Source organism: Vespula vulgaris, chromosome 25 (assembly GCF_905475345.1).
Source record: "Vespula vulgaris chromosome 25, iyVesVulg1.1, whole genome shotgun sequence".
Lineage (NCBI taxonomy): Eukaryota > Metazoa > Arthropoda > Insecta > Hymenoptera > Vespidae > Vespula > Vespula vulgaris.
Genome location: NC_066610.1, coordinates 2,049,362 through 2,071,385, shown reverse-complemented (window position 1 = coordinate 2,071,385; position 22,024 = coordinate 2,049,362). Strand labels below are relative to the sequence as shown.

Sequence of the window (22,024 nt, the reverse complement as noted above, 5' to 3'; positions counted from 1 at the left end):
TTACTACTGATTCTCTCTCTCTCTCTCTCTCTCTTTCTCTTTCTTTCAATGCACCGTGACAGAATAGTCAACTTTCAACAAGTTTTGTTATTTACATTGTTGTTTTTTTTCTTTAATTTGTTTTTGTTTACTATTGCTAATTTAACAGGCTCGTCGTCATTCATGTTTCTTTTTCATTCGTCAATTTCGCTTTTGTCTTTTCTTATGATTTGTATTTGTTATTATTCTTAGTATCTCCTTCTCCATTCTTCGAATATAGAAAAAGAAGATTAGAATACCGATGAAACATACTTTTAATAGGTTTATATATTTCTATTCGCCATATTAAATTTCGATCTTTCGAACATAAAATCGATCATCCAATTTCCATCCCCTTTGTTTTCTTTTTCTTTTTAAACATTGTAATATTTTTGATACAGCACTTTTCTCGTTCGTGTATGTTTTTTTTTTCTTTTTCTTCTTCTTCTTTATTCCCCTATTATATTTTTCCTACGCCATGTTTTTATATTATTCGAGGTGATATACACCTGGACACTCCATTTTTGTAAGTTTCTTTACTTTCTGATAGAATAACCAGCCCTTCTCTTTCCTTTTTCTCATGCAAGGATGGTTTATTCCAATATCAAGGAACCAATGTATATAATATATACACATAAATATATATATATATATATATATATATATATATATATATATATATATTACTTGAAGAGTATCGTCTCGATGCCAGTCGTATCTTTGCTTGGAAGGAAATATATCGTGAGGTCAACGTATTTACGTTTCTCTTTCTCTCTCTCTCTCTCTCTCTCTCTCTGTCTTACTTACCAACCATGATGTATACATTTTGGCAAAGGAACATACCGTATCTCACATACAGCTTGTTTTCATTCTCTTTCTCCCCTTTCTTCGAGAAAGAGGAAGAGAGAGATATTCCGATGATATACTTTTTGAGAAAGTATTCCAACAAAATGTTCGAATAGGTAAATATCTCTTTGATTTCATCTTGGACACTCGAAGAACATTTATTTAGGAATTGTAAATTCGACTTTCTCTCTTTCTTTTTTTCTCTCTCTCTCTCTCTCACGAACACACACATTTTAATGTTATCTGTTTCTTTGATTCATTGTATATTTCGAATTGAATAGATCTAACAATATTGATATGCACGAAAATGTACTTTTTTTTTTACTTTTTGTTTTCTTTTCTGAGGGATTTTTTTTTTAATAATAACATACTGTTCTATTGTTAATATCTAATATCTAATATTGTAAATATATATATTATATATTATTATATATATTTATATATTGTATTTAAATTGTGTTTTTCTTTGTTTTCATCAAAGTTCTGCGTGTATAAATATAAATATACATATACATAGACACACGTACACATACACACATATACTCACACAGCTAACTTTCTATTCTAAGTTCGTTCTACTCAGGACTCCGTGCATCGATCGAGACTCGTGCTTACATCACGAACGATCACGACTTCTGATCAAAGAGGAGATACGTTTTCTCTCTCTTTTTCTCTTTCTCTCTTTCTCTTTCTCTTTCTTTCTTTCTTTCTTTCTTTCTTTCTCTTTCTCTTTTAGATCATGCCTCTCTGTTGTGATCATGCTAACGCTTATTCGTATTACCGAATTACGACATCGACGATTAATGCAGCGACCGTAAGCACCGTGACGAGAGATAAACTCGGCATGAGAGGCATACGAGAAATGGAGCTCTTGTTTTTCTTTTTCTTTTTTCTTTTCCTTTTTTTCTTCTTTCTTTTCTTTTTTCTCTTTTCTTGTTTTCTTTTTTTTTTTTTTTTTTTTCGGAATATAAACGTCCGGGCGTTCTTCCTTGTTGTGACGTATTTTTGTTTTCGTTTTTGTCTTCGTTTTTATCTCGTTTTGTTTCAATCGTTTAATAAATTTTTCGTTCGGATCGAAAATGGCGGCATTAAGATTCTCGAGGTTATGATTGATTTATTTATTTCTTCTTCTTCTTCTTCTTCTTTTTTTTAGATCAATACACAATTATTTACTCGCTAAATAATTTAAGATTGATGTATAGATCTCTGATTTTAATCTCGTTTAAATAAGAAATAAATAATTTTCAATAATTCGAATGCGATAATGCGGTTAGTGTGTCCAATATGGCGACTACATTTCATTTTTCTTTTTTCTAACAATTCATCTCGGAGGAAAAGAATCAAAGCGTAGTAAAAAAGAAGAAAAGAAAGAGAGAAGAAGAAAAAAGCGAGCGATTCCGATAAGAAAGAAACGATAAGGATTTTTACAACGAACAATAACAACGTCGATATTTATATTTATTTTAAGTCGTCTAAATCCGCGAGAAAATGTACCTATGATTTCTCGATACGATTTGTCTTTTTTCTTTTCTTTTTTTTTCTTTTTTTAGACAGATACGAGCGAGTAAAAAAAAAAAAAGAACAAAATGATCCGAAAATTGTCGATCGATCACCCGGTATAAAACGAAGATACTTTCGAGATCATCCTTCTCGATCTCTATGCTATAGTTATACATACATACATACATACATACATACACATATATATATATATATGTATATACTACTACAACCCAAAGACCTTTTCGTAATATTTTCATGCCTGCGCGTCGGCGTAGAAGAAGAAGAAGAAGAAGAGGAGGAGGATGGCTCCTGCTGCGCTTAAGCCCAGGGCCGTCGCTATTTTTCGAGCCTCTTCTCCCTCTTTTATCGAACACTCGATGATATTGCAACGAAGGTTTATCGTTGAAGAGTTCGTTAATACCTTCATACATATATACACATATATATTTTTTTTTGTTTCGTAAAAAGTAATCTGCGATTTATTTATTTTTATTTTTATCGAAAAATACTCATTGACGAATACATCGAGAATAATCTTTCATCGAGTTGCATCTATGTGATATTCAAAATCGAAATGATTATAACTCAAGTATGTAGTGATCGTTTATATATATATATATATATTTCTTTCTGTTTTTCATTCTTAAAAAAAGAAACAAAAAGAAAGATAAATATAATCGAATGACTTTTCAATGATCAATAATTCTTTTAAAAAATTTGCTTGTGCATTTGAATGTTCTTCGAGTGTCAGGTTTATCGATCTCTCACGATATCTTTTTTATTTTTATTTTTTTCTTTGCTTGCACCAATATCAACAAGTATTACGCGAGTTAATATTTTAATATTTTCGTTCTGGTATTTATTGAGAGTATTTCACGACGAGTACGACGAATACGTTCGGGTAATAAATTTCTTTTTTTCGTCCATATTGAATGGAAGATTTTTTTTTTTTTTTAATACTTATCAAAAATTTCTCAAACATCGAATAACACAAAAATTCGTATTGGTCATCGGACGATCAAGACTTTTCTGATCGAAATTCTTTCGTTCTTTTATCTCCGAACGTGCTGGACGGACGAGCAGCATGTAAGGAGTGTTCATCTTGAAGAAAAGAAAAGAGAAAGATGAAGAAGTAGAAGAAGAAGAAGAAGAAGAAGAAGAAGAAGTAGAAGAAGAATAAAAAGAGAGAGAATCTGTTTTAACGAGCGTGGAAGGGATCTCAGCAAGTTCATCCACCGTGACTCGGACGCATCTTGGTTCGATCGACCCAAAGAGTCGGCCAAGCGTCGCCATCTCTCCTTTCTTCTTCTTTTCTTCTTCTTCTTCTTCTTCTTCTTCTTCTTCCTCGTCGAAGAGGACGAAGAAGTAGAAGCTTCTATGGTTGCTCTTATACTTTCATTCGGACACGCCGTATTTAATCCTTTACCTTAAAAAAAAGAAAAATAAAAAATAAAAAAATCCCGTCCGTTTAATTTCGACGTTTCTTTATTAAGCGTGATAAAAAAAAAAAAAATAAAAAAAACAGTTCGATACGCACGAATCTTTAGAGAAAAAATTTTTCTCGAAGCGACAATAAACAATGCGTCTTATTATAATTCTCTCTCTCTCTCTCTCTCTTTTTCTCTTTGTGTATGTGTGTGACGTGTATGTATATGCGATAATTATAATAAATTTGAATTTTACTTGATGTGACATTATTGCATTGTAGAGGTTTCAATTCATTTCGTATACAAAATTTTTAGAACAATGGGTATATATATATATATATATATATATATATAGCGTTAGACTTTCTAAACAAGACTTGCAACATCGTTAGAACGAAGTCTGTCTAATAAAGTTCGTGGAAAACCTTTAAGAGAATACCGCCTCCGCCTCTTCGTTAACAAAGATTCATTTTATGAATCTAGACAATGTAATAATTTTTTCTAGTCTTCTATACCAACCAATACATATATACACGCATACATACATACGTATATCTATATACATATATATATAAAATCGTAGATATAGGCGAAGAGAGTTCGTTGTTACCTTTGACCTCTTCTCAGGACAGGAACATATAAGCGTACATATAGTAATTATTAATTATTAATGCTTACGACAATAAACGATATTCGTGTCATCAATTTTTCAAATATTCATAAACGTGCACACATATTTATATGATAATTCTCTTAGTGTTCGTGTACATATGTGTGTGTGTGTGTATATGACGTGTGTAAAATGAAATACAACATATGTTTGATTTATTCGGCTTGGAATCATGTCTCTTTCATACTTTTTTTCGTGGATATGAGTGAAAGAAAAGAGAAGGATGCCACGATGTTTTGAGTGTTGTGTGTGCGTATGTGTGTGTGTGAGAGAGAGAGAGAGAGAGAGAGAGAGAGAGAGAAACCGGCAACCTTTACCTTCACTTTGCTTCGCCGGTTGTTCCACTCGTTCCATTCACGAATTTCACTTTCACGGCCACGGCCACGAGGTTTGCGAAGGCCTCGCGAGATCGCCCCCGCTTATTTCTTCTTCTTCTTCTTCTTCTTCTTCTTCTTCTTCTACTTCTTTTTCTTCTTTCGATCGAGAAAATATGGTCCTGTTAAAGAGAAAAAGAAAAGAAAATTATCTCGAATACGTGCGTACGTCTATTCCTTTGTAGATCTTTAACCGTGTAATTGGTCAAGCATTGAATTCAATGTTACGAAATAATTGAATCGAATTTTCTAAAAATGTCGGCTAATTTTTATTATTACGATTACTATTATTACGAATTATAAATAATAGAGATAATCGAAAAAAATTAGGAGCAAGTGTCTTTTAAATATGGTTTAAATATCGTATCGTATCGTAACAAGAGACTAGTCAAAAACAGTTCATTTTGTTGGGTTTGTATCATTGAGAAGAATCGAAGGATTATATTGGAATTATAACTTCTTTTCTAGTTTTTCTCATTCCGCGGATCAGAATTAATGAAATTGTTGAATTATACGTTATTAACTTCGATACGTTCTTTAATAGATACTGCACAAATATGTATGACGATATGGAAGAGTAAACGAACAAAGGAACTACAGGTACACTTGTTCGACAAATTTCGAACAATTTTTATTAGCTAATCAATCGAACGTTGAATGATCAACTAGTGAAAGGAAGATGGACCATTCTTTCTCTTTTTCTCTCTCTCTCTGTTTCCTTTCATTCTATCTTTCATCATAGTCACGGTACTCCATTTTAGCGAGAGGCTGCACCTTTGCACGCTACTCCACGTCGACGTCGTCGTCGTCGTCGTCGTCGACGTCGAAACGAAGGTTGTGTTACAAACACGAAGAGAGAACCATTAAAGTCGAGCCAACAACAGCAACAACAGCAACAACAACTGCTTTACAACGTTGATCGACGTTCGATATCGCCAAAGGAACTTTTTTTTTTCTTTTTCTTTTCGTTTTTTCTTCCCTCTCTCTCTCTCTCTCTCTCTCTCTTGTTCGAGACTCGACCGAATAAGAATTCTGTTCCCATTGTATTCCGCACTAAAATGAAAGCATGAGAAGTACTCGATACCTTGCTCGATTTCCTTTCTTATCCGATGATTACGTCACACATACACACAGATATAAATACAGAGAGAGAGAGAGAGAGAGAGAGAGATACAGACACAGATAGACACTCCAGGCAATTATCTGTCACATTTTTTTCACTCTACACACAATGTTGCACATCGATCGGTATTATCATCAATTTATTTTCTTCTTCTTTTTTTCATTTTTGGTTTCATGTCGGAGTTAAGTTGTGACCAATGGAAGTTCAGAAATGAAAAAAGAAAGAATGATAACAGCTGCGGAATGAATTGGAAAATCTATTGTACAATGTATGTGAATTCCTTTCTTTGATAATGCATTATCTTTATCTATGCGGAATACATGGAGGAGACATTACGTATTTAGATTTATGTAATAGAAGGCGAAGTGTCGCGATGGACGACGACGTGCTTGCGCGAATTGTATAAATCCGTACCCATCGGGAATAGTCAAACAGAAATCTGTCGATAAGCCGACGACCTGATTTATTTATGGAGACCGTACTGGGAACTATTCGCATATAACGGGTGTTATGAACAAATCCTATTCGCGAATCTAAAAACAAAAGATTACGAAATAAACTATAACGAACGAACGATTTCGACAAAGTTTTTACTTGTACGACAAATAATAATTTTTTTCTATCTTATCAGTTTGTCGAATAAAGTTTAATTCTGATCCAAAAGAAAATAAAAAAAAAAGAAGAAAAATGATAACGATTAATAAATTTTAGATATAAACATGTGAAATTATTTCGATTTTGATTTTTTATTAATAATTCGTAAAACGATTTCGATTTACGATCGATACGATCGCGAGTGGTTTATCGTTATATCGGGTGATCGTGGTATATAAGATTTAATTAATCAACATCGATTTATTCTTGTGGATTAATAAGAAAAAAAAAAGAAAAAAGAAAAAAAGAAATATCAATATTCGATCGTGTACGATTTTTATAAATCCGACCAGTCGTACATATTGTCGTACACATGATTTTTATCATAAGTAATTTTTTCTATACAAATAAACCAAAAAAAAAAAAAGAAAAAAGTAACAAACAAGAAAGAAAACGAAAAAAGTAAAATTTAGAACGAGTCTAAACTCCTGGAATCAAAACGAAAAGAAATTCGATCGAATGACTTATCAGAGAAGGAACAAAGAAAATAACAACAACGATAACAACAACAACAACAACAACATTAATAATAAAGAGACTGATCTAACTGAGTTTTTATTCAGAACGAATTTTTAGTCGCGCATCCGACGTCCTGCGCGAGTTGCGCGCGTCACTTTTGCACAGAATCGAGAGAGATAGAGATAGACAGAGAGACAGAGAGAAAGAGAGATAGATGCACACACACACACACACACACATATACACACGTACAAATACACAGAGAGATAGATAGATAGAGAGAGAGAGAGAGAGAGAGAGAGAGAGAGAGAGAGAGTGAAATGCAACGGGTGCACGTATATGCACTCTGAGAGAGAGAGAGAAAGAGAGATAGACAGAGAGACAGAGTAAGATAGACAGAGAGAGAGAGAGAGAGAGAGAGAGAGCCTGTTGGATCAATACAAGCGTACCTATCGGCCCTTTCCACCATGGCCCTTTCGTCCCCGGTCCTTTCCGTGCTCCTGTGTGCAGGCTCTGCGCTGCTGCTGGCGGCAACGACGATTTGCGCAACAAGTTCTTCGTCCCGGATTCTAACGGGTGTCCTAAACCTTTTTTACGATCACACTTCCCGAACCATAATGTAATAACAAAAAAAGGGAGAATTCGTTTCAACTACAGCTGCCCTACTATCGGCCTCGTACTATTCACCCTTTTACCCCTTCCTCCCTCAACCAGCATCATTGGCCCACCCGCAGACTTCTCTTTCGATGCATCATCCAATTATCTCGTATTCTACTCGATCCAACCTTCCTCTCTTACTATTCTTTCTTTCTTTTTTTTTTCGATGATTACGAAAAATCTCTGGAATCATCATCGTCATTATTGTTGTTATTGTTTTTTTTTTTTTTTTGTCAATGCATATGTCGTCGCGTTTATATCGTCGTCGAAAAAGGATAACGCATCGAAAAAGGGAAAGGATTTTGGACGAGTTTATTATTCTTGATCATCGATTGAGATGAATTTTATTTGTTCTCTTTTTCTTTGTCTTTTTTATAGCATTTCTGGAATCGTTTGTTTTTCTTTTCTCTCTTCATTTCGAAATTATATAAACCGATATAACGATTATCATTGCATCGATCGATTTACGGTCGATAAGTGGCACCACTTTGCGGTTAGAAAAAAATTGTTTCGTAAAAATGGAAAAAATAGGTTTCTTGCGTATCTGATACGTGATACGTGCATTTCTGTGTGCATCTGTGTGTGCCTGTGTGTGTATGTATGGGTTCACTCGCTTCAGGGTGAGAAATCGAACCCTGTTGTCATTCTACCGTAGAAGACCCTGCGGACTGGCCACGTGGGCTGTGATTAATCGTGACGAGGGGAGGCCAAACGCGTTCCTTCGTTGCTTAGTTAGTCGTAGCGTGGGCAAAAGCAGGTCGTACGATCTATGAGAGAATGGATAAAATCTTTCAAGGATGACTATGATCACTAACAACCATAATACATTCACATTTTTCATATTTCATACACACACACATATATATATTTATATCGTGAAAATTTGTTGAAATACTTTCGAAATAATATATTTTCTAATAAATATTCGTACAAGTATCGTTTGGAATTATAAAGATTAGTTTTCTATGCAGAGCTGTTATGAGACCTGGTGCAACCTAGGCCTAGGTTCCTATGCATTTTGCAACTCTACTTATTTTCGCAATATCTCTATACACATGTACATAATCTCCCTCTTTATATATCTATCTCTATCTCTATATGTCTATCTATCTATCCATCTATCTATCTATCTATTTATCTATCTATCTATCTTTCTCTCTATCTTTCTATTTGAGCAGCTTCTGGCAGAAGTGACCGTACGATTTCACTCTCTTTCTCTCTTGTATCTTGAGTAACCGGAATGGTTAATGCACCACGGTTGTTCGCATACTTCTACTACTACTTCTACTACTGCACTACTACTATTACTACTACTAATACTGCTACTACTATTTCTAATACTACTATTACTTTTATAAAGGAAAGTGGAACGATTCGAATTATCATCGAAATCATTTCGATTATGCAATGTAACTGTTAAAACTTTTTGAATTATTTACTTTTCTTTTTTTTTTTTTATTCTAAACTCGCGTATATATAAATTATTATAACATTTGGACAATTCTAAAATATTTAATCATTTATCCGATTAATAATCATTTCTAATATTTCATTCATTTATATTCAATTAATCCATCAGATTTTTTTCTAATCAGATGTAATTTTTGATTTCTTCTTTTTTTTTTTATGGTATTAATTTCAAGATTTGTTTTGAGGGGAATGTTATAATAAAATGGAAATAAAACGAATGCCGATTGCTCGTTATAAGAAATGCATGTGTTTAATGTAAATGTCCTGCATATAAATATATAAATATGTGTGTGTGTATGTGCGATCACTATCTTGTAGCCTAAGTTTCAGAGTCACCTACGTTTCCTTATTCGTCCCTTGACCGCGTACCCATGCGCGTGCGTAAGTTGAACAGGGGCGTCGTTCGTCGACGCATAATCCAAAAGGAATTCCGTAAATGTATTCTACGATGTATCCCGTAACGAGAGGCTCACACAATACATACCGGGTGTGCCCATTTGAAAATAATATCTGAAAAAATAGAATTAAATGAATGAAAGTACAGTTGTTAATAAGTGATACCAAAATGGCGGATTAGAAGAGTATATAATTATTCGAAAAAAAAAAAAATGAAACGAATAAAAATATAATAATTAATAAGTGATACCAAAATGGCGGATTAGAAGAGTCTAATTATTAAAAGTCGTAAAGCTTTTTAAGGGTGAGGTTAATTAGAAAAACAAAAAATGAAATTAATTAAACGAAATGAAGCACGTTTCTTTTTCCCTTCTTTTTTTTTTTTTTTTTGGTCAAATAATACAATTTTCTACGAATTCAAATTAACAAGTAATTTTATAACATACATGTCTCTTGTTAATATTAAATTCGGAAAGCACATATTTATGCATACGGACGCATTCAATAAATATTCGTTATAGAATCCGCATGAATTATTTGCGGCCAAATTGATACGGAATCGTTACGTTTGGATTCATTGCGACAACAACGTCAATAAATAACGTTCTTTTTTTTTTCTTCTTCTTCTTCTTCTTCTTCTTAATAATAACATAATTCTCCGCGAATATAAATTTGCAAGAAACAATTCAGAAATAAATTTGCAAAGTTAACAAATAAATTTCGCAATAAATGAATGTTTACCTCGTTAACATTTATAATTCATAAATGTGAAAACGGATGGATAAATCTCGTTATGAAATCCGCATTAAGAATCGGTTGCGGCCAAGTAGGTGCGGAATTGCTCCGTTTGGATGCACTGCGAATGTAGAAGAATGTGGCCGGACCGTTTTCGTCCGGTATATATACCCAGACACAAAGGGATCCGGTTCGGTCGACATACCAAGCCTAGCTAAAATTTTCGATGCAGTTCTGCTCTCTCTCTCTCTCTCTCTCTCTCTCGTGTATCTTCGATTTAGATGTTTCTACAATCGTTGTTGTTGTTGTTGTTGTTGTTACGTTCGAGACTGAGATCTCATTTACCGTCTATCCTAACTTTATCCCCCTCAAAAAATAGTCTCTCTTATCTAATTTCAAATTTATTTATCATACCGATAGAATACGTAAGTGTATTGGTATATACTTATCTCTCGAGGTCAATGAACTTAGACAAATATCGTAATCAAAAAAGAAACGATTTTTTTTCTTTCCTTTCTTCTTTTTTTCATTCTTTTTTTTTTTCTTCTTCTTCTTCTTCTGTCTCTCTCGGTGTATCTCCAAACTCGTCGAAATATTTTCTTATCGAATCAGAACGTAGAACGTTCATTGACGAGTTATTTAACAATGAAACACAAAAAATAAATTAATAAATTAATCGTTAGATTCTCTACTTTTAATTTTGTCGACCATCTTGTTTATAGACAAGTATAATTCCAGTAATTTACATATGTATGTGATTTTATTTAAATATGATATCTTTATATAATATGATTTATATCAATGTAATATGTGTGTGTGTGTGTACGTGAGTGTGAACGAATAATCTCGTAGAGATTTTTTGGACGATTCGAAAGAAAGATTTTCTTTTTCTTCTTTTTTATCCGACGAAATGATAAAACGCAAGCGTGAAAATCGATGCAACAGTGCAAAGTGCACGTTTATTATATCAGCTCAATTTTGCAGCGATCGACGACGCCGTCGTTGTCGTGCCACCTGTTTAGTAACACGAGGACGACATTTAAGCTGCTTCTGCTACTCGTGACACCAACTACGATCCTTCGATCGGCTTAAGAAACTCACTCTTGTTAATTAATAGCTAAGTCTATATATACATATATATAGATGTCTTCACTTTGATCGATCATTATGAAGTCGTAGTTAATTTTGTTTGGTGAAATTTTTTTAACTCCATTTGACAGGAAATTTACAAAAATTCTTTTGAAAAAAATTTACGAATTCCCGATCGATTTTTAGATCGACATGAAAATGTTTACATTCCGCACGAAATTCTACGGTCGTATGTCACGTTTCGGAATCGTTCAAACGTAATTTTCCTATTTTAATCATTGCAACAACGAATGGTAACATTTTCGATCTTAATATTTCTAATTTGAATTTTTCATTTGACTACAATATTTTGAGAGCTATTTTTATAAAATTTCTTTTCATCTCGCGAAAATTTCGATTTAGTACGTCGTTAATAATTTTTAAAATCGTTCAGAGCTAATTAATCGACAATAATTTTGTAATAATAATTGTTTGCATCAAGTTCTGGAGACACACATTAGATTAAATTCTGACATTCCGTAGAAATAAAAAATTGAACGTATAAAAACTCGAGAAAACATTAATATTAAAGTTTAAAAATCGATTAGAATCGAATTTGTAAAATGAATTTTCTAAGTCTATATGTAACTATATTGCGTCAGTATATTTGCACAAGCGATATCTATAACTATCCTATCTATGCAAGAGGTTGCTGCTGTTCTTTTTCTGTTTTCCTTTTTTTTCCTTTTTTTTTTAACAACTTTCCAAGCAACGATTGAAACCACGAGATTAGAACGCGAATTAGCTCTTGGGGGCCACCAGGTTGCGTCTCATCGGTATGTAATTAGTTATAAACGTGAGTTAACTGTGTGGTGAGCTAGTAGACAAAAAAAAAAGAAGAAAACTTAGCCAACTAGTCTCAGTTAATTGCTACATTTTTCAGTTTCGTCCTGTTAATTAATCTTCTTTTCCTTTAGCTGCGGCCAGGCAAAAGAGAACAGCCTACAAATTCTAATATACATTATACATTAGAAAGAGAAAGATGGAGAGTTAGTGGTGATGGTGAGCGGTTGAGGGTAATTAGAAAGAGTCCAATATATTCTTCTTCTTCTTCTTCTTTTTTTTTGTTATTTAGAAAAAACGCAATTCACAATGTCTTCTTCTTCTAATACATATTTGCATTATATACATATGTAATTATATATCCACTTATGTATATTCAACGAGAACATTGTGCAATCATCGTTACTTCTATTTACATGCCTGAGCTAATTTATTTATACTACTACCGTAACATTGATAAATGTTTACGCGTTAACAATTTTTACACGGTTTATATATTTATATAAAAAAATCTTCTTTTTTATTTTATCCTTTTATACGTCGCAACAGTGAATTTCTCAGCAACCATTTTTATCTACTATAAACAAATATAAATATATATATATTTTTTGTTATCTAAGTTAGGCTGATATAAAGATGATAAATTTTATTGGACAACCCTGTATATAATTTCCTCATAGACAATCATCCAACCTCCCATTTCCCGGTCCACAAATGTCACTAATGATCAATTAGTAGGCGTTAGTAATCAGTAGAAGCACGGTTGGCTCTGATTGGTCGAGCCCTTAACCTATTTGATCGGGAATGACGGGTTATCGGTTAGTCTCAGGACAACGTTGTTTAGTTTCTCGAAATGATTCGATATTGTAAAACTCGATATTCCACAAATATCCAATTAATTGTTAATAATAATCGTTATTTCTTCTTTTTTGTTTCAGGTAAGAAATATAAGAATAACATATAAATAAACTAATCCACTCCCGATCATCTTCGCAAAGAGTAATTCGTAAGTTAATAGTTTCATGATTACAATAACTATTTTTATATTTATTTTTTATATAATATTTAACATTAACATACATTATGTCTGTCTCTGTGTGTGTGTGTGTGTGTGTGTGTGTGTATTTATTGGAATGGATTTTTGAAGCAGATTTTTGGCCATCAGAGTTTCGAAGGACTTAATGCTTGAGAACGAGTTTCATTTTTTATAAGAAAGAAAAAGATAGATACATAGAGAAAGAAAGAGAAAGAGAGAGAAAGAGATCTAACCCCAGTAGTAACCTCATCTCTTTCTTTCTTGCTTATAAGCATCCCTATCTTCTCTCTTTCTCTCTCTCTCTCTTTTTCTATCCTCTGTTAGCTTCTCTACTACATCGTCAGATTTCGTGGGCAGAATTTGCGGAATGTCCGAGGCTGGAACCAGTCGATCCGGTTTTTTAATTGCAAAAAGGATACCCGAGCTCAGGACCATCCCATGAACCATCCCTCTTGTATTCTAACAGTGTATATGTGTGTGTGAGAGAGAGAGAGAGAGAGAGAGAGAGAGAAATGGTTAGCTTTTCGGACGTGTTTTAAAGTCATATTTCTTAAACGTCTATCTATGAAACATAGAAATCTTAATATTCGATCAGCTGTTCGGCGAATCACTGCATTCGTAAGATATATATATATATTTTTTTTTGGTAGGACAACAAAGATTAAAATTCTATTATATCGTCTATTATTTTGGAAAGTATTTATCAATGTTACAGATATCGTCATTATTTTGTTTGCCGAATTATCTTTATTAATTGATATGTAATTATAATTTTCTTGACATCAGTTTTCTTTTTAAACAATATTTTCTATATCAATCATGTTATTTATATAATTATATATATATATTATATATAATTATTTTCATTAATTAACATCTATCTTTAATTTTCTTATCATCTTTTACCATCGCAATTATGTTACGTGAATAATAAACTACTATATAATCTAATATAATCTACATATATTTATATAATAAAATATATAATATATATAACATATATATATAAAATATATATATGTGTGTGTGTATTTGATTATTAGGTGAACAAATTATTAAAAAAAAAAAAAAGCATATAAAGAGAAAAATGGCGTACGATGGTGATGGTGGTAAGTAGTAATAGTAGTGATGGCGATGGTGATGGTGATGGCGATGGTGGTGGTGCTGATGGTGGTGGTGGTGGTGGTGGTGGTGGTACGATAAAATGGAGGGGAGGTAATTCCACGTTGATAATTAATCGTACGGACGACGGGTTACGCGCGAATGCCGACCAACAGGCCCGCTTTGATTATGATTTAACGATTCCGTTACGCTTCGTCTGCCACGACTTTGCGGCCCTTTTTTTTCTTTTTTCTTCTTTTTTATTATCAATATTATTTTTCATTCTTCTTTTCATTTCTTTCTTTTCTCTCTTCCTCTAATCGCTGCCTTACAAACAATATTTTGTACCGTTACATTTCTAAAACACAGGTATATGTAATATCGAGCAATCCAATTTTTTTTAAATCCATTATTTTTTACTCGTGTCAGAGATTAGACACAAAATTTCTTCTTTTGAATGATCAAAATACAGAATGAAAATTATTTACTTAGATATTAACGTTAGGATTAATCGTAAATGAGAAGAGTTTTGAGAAAAAAGAAGGAGTAGTTAAAGAATATTAGAATACAGTGACGGTAAGAGTTTTGTTTGTATGTTTTTGTTTTTTATTATTATTCTTCTTGGTTTGCTTCGATCAAAAAGAAATAAAAAAAAAAAAAGGGAGAAAGAGCAAACAGGGATTTTAATCATGAAATATAAAAAAGACAAAATTCGATTACTATTACTGCACAGTGCCAAGGAAAGAGTAGTATTTGGGGGAATGCACAGGCTTCGTTTGAGAGTGGTGTACCATGACCTGGAACCATGGTGTGGTTTACAAACCAGAAGGAAACCACCGACAGATCGTACCATCGGCTCCTGGCTCTACCGCTTTTACGCTCCCTAAAACTGGTTTCGTCATTTAGACCCGCCTCTTTTGTCAGCCCTTTCTCTATCTCACTTATTCACTCACTCGCTAACTCACTCGCTAACTCACCATTTCCATCTTTGTCTCTCTCTTTCTCACTTTTCATTATATCGTTGCTATTAACGATCAATAGAAAATATTCTAATTAAAAAAATATTTGACACGGTCTCATTTTGCCAAAGTATCCCTAAATTTAGACAATTTTTCTTCTTCTTTTTTTTTTTTTTTTTTTTTAAATTCAATTTGTCAATCCATATTAGCGACGTCTGGGTTAACCGAGAGACGATTTTCGTAATTAAAAAAATATATCGATGGAATATTTTATCACGATCTTTTCTAACGAATATTGATAAAATTAGATTAGTTTTTCTTGTTACCACGTAGAATATGTAGATACGTTTGGATGGTCCGGATTCGAACAGTGACCTGTGTACGTATGTAATAGCCTTTTTATTCGACCTAGATTTCAATGAAAACTCGCTAAAATTAAAGTAGGCCAGGTGTCAATTAAACAACTACGAATATAATACTCTTGTGCTTATTTAGAATCAATTTCTTAGAAATTCTATTTATCGATTAGACCGATCAATATCTTTGCGGTGTTTTTAATAAATAATAATTTTCGACTACGATATATATATATATATATATATATATATATATATATATATATATATACATACATATATATCGTGCAACTTTTATATACATCTTTTTTTTAAATCCCTAGAATCATTTCAATCTATCTGTCTGTAAAGTTTAAAAAAAAAAAGTTTTATACCGATCGAAAGGACAACCGGACGCTGTCTACTCTACTTTCATGAAGCATCACCCAACTGTTACATGTCACACGCATATATACACATATTCACCAAGAGATCTAATAATGATTCATAAAAAAATATGACGACCAGTTATTGTTACTCATTTCGATTTCCTCTTACTCAAAGCCGGACGTTGTTGAAGATAACTTTGGTTCTTTTCTTCGTAAAAGTTTTCTATGACTATGACTAATCCAAAATTTGAGGTCTCTTCTCAAATCGTGATTGGCCAATTAAAGTCGATTATGCCCTTAGGTTCTTCGGGCCAAGGACATATACTATCTATTTAGGTTCCTTTCGAAGAAGTCCTTCGATTTTTCTCTATTTCTTCTAATTTCTAGAATCTTATCGCAATGCAAAAGGCAAAAAAAAATTCCGTGTAATAATAATTAACAATATTTTGCATAGATACCTTATCACTGTGCAAGATATGAAAATTTCGATTCCCAGTCTACGCATTACTGGTTTAAATTTTCCTATCGTATTTTGTCATTTCCTTATTCCGCATGAGAATATTAAACAGTTAGGAAAAAAATTTTTTTCCAAAATAATTAATATCTATGAAAACGGACCACCCCAAAAAGAAAAGTAAAGTTTGCTTTACCCATACTCCGTTAATACGCGTAACATACATTATCCTAATCGACTTATACATTTTCTATTTAATTATTTTGTCGAAAAATATCTCTCTCTCTCTTTTCTTTCTCTTTCGGAAGATAATTATTCATCATGAAATTTTCTCCCACGTGGAAAGGTGGATAAAGGTTCATACAAAAGAGGGTTCGTTTGATCTCCAAAGTTCCTGTCCAGGAAGCATAGAAAATTACGTCACAGTAGAACGGTCCACCGAACTTATGCCCTCGCATGCATGCGTACTCTCTCTCTCTCTCTCTCTTTTTCTCACTCTTTACACGTATCCCTTTCTTTCCTTTTTTTCCCTTCCCTACTCATTTTCTCTCTCTCTCTCTCTCTCTCTCTCTCTCTTTCTTTCTGGTTGCAACATTCTGGTTCTCTTTGGTCGACAGCGTTTCCCGGAGGACGTTCGTTGCGAGAGGCGCGGAAAGGGAAGAAAAAAAAGGGCAAACCCATGGAAAGTGGTCTCTGCCCTAGAAGCATCCCTCTCTCTCTCTCTCTTTCTCTTTCTCTCTCTTTCTCTTTCTCTCTCTTTCTCTTTCTTTCTCTGTCTCTGTCTCTCTCACGCTCTGCGGACGAGACTAATCGATATTGGCCCTTCGATGTGGACCTCTACTCGTACAGTCTCTCACATAAGTTTATCGCTAAAGTTCATTCCAATTGTAATCTTAGAAAATTCTATTCTTTCGTCATTTACTTTGAAATCATCTTTAAGAATTGGATTTCTTAAAGACTTAACCCTCTTTCGTAGCTTCGAGTTTAAGGCTTGATTATTCGAAACGTGATCAAAGAAATGTTCTTTCCAATTTTTATTTTAATCCGATTATAATATTTTTTTCTTTTTCTTTTTTTGATAGAACATATTTGATAGAATAAAATTTCTTTCATGTTCATGCTTTTCATATCCATTCTTGGATTAAGGGTTGATACGGATAACGAACGAGGATTCTTTTTCTTCTCTCTCTCTCTCTCTCTTTTTTTTTTCTTTAACGAAATAAACTTTTCAAATAAAATAGAAATATTTTAATCTCTATCTCTCTCTCTCTCTCTCTTTCTCTCTCTGTGTCTCTCTCTCTCTTTGTTCAAAAGTTAGATCACTTGGAGCGAAATTAAACAGGGCCGTAGTCGTAAAATGAATAAAAAAGAAAAAATGGAAGGGGAGGAGAAAAGGATGGAGATATTAAAGTCCAACACCTGGTTCTTGCACCTTGCAAACTGGTCTCTCCCTTTTCCTTACCCTCTTCTATCCTGTCACGAGCAAAGCATCTCTTTTATACATACACACACACAAATACATGAAACTTTTAATCCGAGTTATGTTAAAATTTTTTTTATTTTTATTAGAATTATTATTATATATTTCGTTTTATCTTTTAAATTTTTTTTTTCGTAATCGTGTCATTTCCGAGTCGGTGATGTCAAGGATTAGAAGAAAAAAAAAGGATCGTTAGAGTATACTATTCGTTAGAAAATTCTACTATGCACGTGCCATATATATGTATATATATATAATGTTTAAGAGTATAGTTCGATATAGTGATGTAGGGAACAGATGTGGAGAACATTAATCGTAACGATTCAATAGGGGTTGCTACCCCCTGATCGATATTATGGCAATCAGTGGAACGTGTTCGTTCACGAGACTCCTTGTTCACGATCTTTTCATTTCTTCTTTTCTTTTTTATTTATTATTTTTCTTTCGCTTAATTACAATAAAAAATGCGTCGATTCACGTGCATTAATACTCTCAATTATTATTATTATTATTATTATTATTATTATTGTTATTATTTTATATATATATTTTTTCTTCTTTTCTTTTCTCTTGTTATATACTACACTGAGTCGTGATAGTGCGTTAGAACTTAGAAAAAGAAGAGATTACGGTTTAGTTGGTATAGGGTGGTAGATATGGGGGTACTGTTAGGTGAGGGGGTAGTTGGGGTGTAAGAGAAAGGCCCCCCAAGGGGTTTGAAGCCTGCTGCCGGCCATCATTAGCCCTCCTCGGAAGCTGGCTGCCTCCAACGTAGACTGGATTTAACGGAGGGGTGTTTCGTAGATGAGTAGATGAGTCATGCGTCATGCAACGTGGACGTATGTACGCGTGCACAACACCCCATCTTCTCTTTCTGATCGTGTCACAAAAATTTCACATCGAAAATGCTTTCCCAGGACGTACGACAAAAAAGAGAAACAAAATTCATGTTCTCATCGGACCAACTCAAATATTTCAAATAACACTGACAAATTTTTGCTGATCTAATTTTGCTGCATTTCTTGTTTTTCTTTCTTTTTTTTATCCGAATCATCATTTAAATATGAAGTAGTTGACGAAAAATGTTCTTTTCGATCTATGAACGATATCAAAATGGTATTTTATTAAACTCGATCAAATCCAATACTATTTAGGTTAGTTTTTAATAAATAATCAAATATATACAATGTGATACGTATCACCGAATCTAATTTAACATCGAATAGTATAAACCTTTTATTTATCGATGGTTAAATTATTTTAGAATGTTTTAGAGTAAATACTGTGTTAATTTATTGCGATATTAGAAACTATAAATTCCGAAAATATATTAACAATAAAATTTATCGAAACTTCTTTCAAGCACCCCCACCTATTGTAATCCTTCCTATTCCAAATTATCAGACCAAAGTGACAGACACACACACAAACACACACACACATAATTTTTTTCGTAGGAAGAAATTATACGTACAAATCGGTTGGTGCATCTAGAGCCTTTTCTCCCTTGGGGAAAGGGTTGCGACAAAAGGGTTGAACTTGCACACGTGCAAAAAAAGGGGGTGCCAGGGCAAAAGAAGAAGAAGAAGAAGAAGGGATGTTTTCGTCGAATGAATCTCCATTGATGTTAGTAGCAGGCTTTGTCGCGTTGATCCCTCAGATCGAGAAGAGAGATCGAGAGAAATCGAGAGAGGGGTGAGGGTGTTGCTAAAGCAATGATGTGTCACAGTAGGGGGTAGCTAATTTAATGACTGCGGATTGGCTGTACATGCGATATATACAGTGTGTCTTCGTTATTTTCGAGTAAAATCGAGACAAATGTTCTGGTCAATATCTTTTTTCAACCGATACCTTTCCTTGATCTTTATCGATCTCGATTATCGATCATTTCTTTATCTTTCTTTTTAACAACAACAACAACAACAACAAAAAAGAAGTTGTCAGAAACATTAGAGATGTATTTTATAATCGTCTTCTTCTTAAGATTATCAATAACACTTTACTGTCACTGTGTTCATGATTGGTACACTTGAAACTGCGGATTTTGATTTAGGGTTTTTTTTTTTGCGGAAGAGAAATGTATTTACTTAACGATTTCCTATTCTTAGAAATACATTCTATTAGTTATCGTTCGTTTAATAATTCATTCTAACAAGGCATTTGATTTACGAGCAGGTTTTTTTGTTTGTTTTTTTTTTTCTTTTTCTTTTTCTGTTTTTCTCTTCACCCCTTCTATTCTTGTCCGAGTATGCAATTACTAAATAGACGGCTGTAGAAATGATCTTTTCTTTTTAATCGTTCTCTCTCTCTCTCTCTCTCTCTCTCTCTCTCTCTCTCTCTCTCTCTCTCTCTCTGTATACATATTTATATTTTTATCTATCTATCTCTTTCTTTCTTACACGTCGACGACGTTACGAGTAAGACGTCAAAAGTGACGTATCTACTACATCTGATCATCCTTGACGACTACGTTTCCCGTTGAACGTTTCTCAAATGTTAACGCGATTTGACGTCATTTATACTGGGGGCCACGGCTATCTTATCTACTAACATGTGGATTAGTTTTAATCATTATGACCCGAACGTGTCCGGCCATATACACACACACACACACACACATACACACACGCATACACACTTAGAATATATCAACGGAAGTATATATAACGGTACAAACCGATCGTTATCGTTATCGTATTACAGAAAATTTTTCGTTGAACATTTAACAAAAATTTATCACGTATGAATGGCTCACGATCTTAGATCTTAGCAGAGTTTAGTCATCCCAATTTATTCAGACTCTAAAAGACTGTCATATAACGAGCAATTTGTGGTAAATCCTTTAACGACCACATCCTTCCTTGCTTGTATTTTATAATGTAACTAACTTGCATTACAGGATGTAAGCAGCATGTAATCGTATATATACATATATATATATATATATATATATATATATATATATATATATATATTTCAATGTTACAATGTATCGTTTTAATTGCATCGAACAATAATGATCGGAATTGATTAGTGTTGATAAATATCGTGATAGATCGAGAATGATATTTCTTTTCTTTAGTTTCCAGTTATGGCTAATAAATACTACTTGGGTTCTTTTTTTCTTCGTCATTTTTCTTAAAGAAACCGGAAAGAAAAGGACAACAGAGAAGTTACAAAAGTAGTCCTTTGGTTCCTCATGTGAAGGAGGAGGAGTAAGAGGTGTAGCGATGTTAGTGTTGTTACTGTTAGTGTTGGTGTTTGTGGTGATGATGATGATGATGGTGGTGGTAGTGGAACAATAACGGAAAGACGAGGTCCGATCGACAGCGTCAGCTGTTAGCACGTGCCGCACAAAGAAAAACGAGTGTGGCGTGCACGCTTACGCAACGCGGCGAACGTAGCCACGCAAGAAAAGACGCGAAGAGGAGTGGCAGCAGCCACAAAGAAAGAGAGAGAGAGAGAGATCGACGCAAAGAGAGAGAGAGAGAGAGAGAGAGAGAGAGAGAGAGAAGAGAAGAGAGAAGAGAGAACATAACTTGTTACGCATAAAACCATAAAATGTCGTGTCGATCCTTCTTACCTTCGTGGAAATTATTATGAAAAAAAGAAAAAAAAAACAAAAACACCACATAAAATTTGCTATCAATCTTTTTTATTTCTTTTTCTTTCTTTCTTTTTCTCATTATTCTTCTATATAATTTATCTAGTATAATGATATCGTACTTGGTATTCGTAAAATAAACTTATACGATTCTCACAGTACAGTTTTTACCTACTCTTCCTCGTATTTGGGTAGTCGGAATTAAGTATATCTTTAGTAAAATTGATTGCAATGAATTATTTAGATTTATTTGAACGTTATGCGGCATTCAAAAATGATACGTTCGAGTACGTATCGCTTTTCTGGATCGGGGCTTTATCGTTTGGTATAGTGAAATAAAAAGCCCAATTAATACTTGAGAGGTTTCCGGAGATTTTCAAGTGTTACTTGAGTGGAATTGAGCGATCGAATGGAAAAGGTTTC

At 33.4% G+C, this 22,024-nt stretch overlaps 1 protein-coding gene across 1 annotated transcript in view; it reads left to right on the top strand.

Moving 5' to 3' along the window:
* LOC127072328 (zinc finger protein jing homolog) overlaps positions 1-22,024 on the top strand; it is a 109,638-nt gene that overhangs the window by 3,604 nt on the left and 84,010 nt on the right. The window lies entirely within an intron of this gene.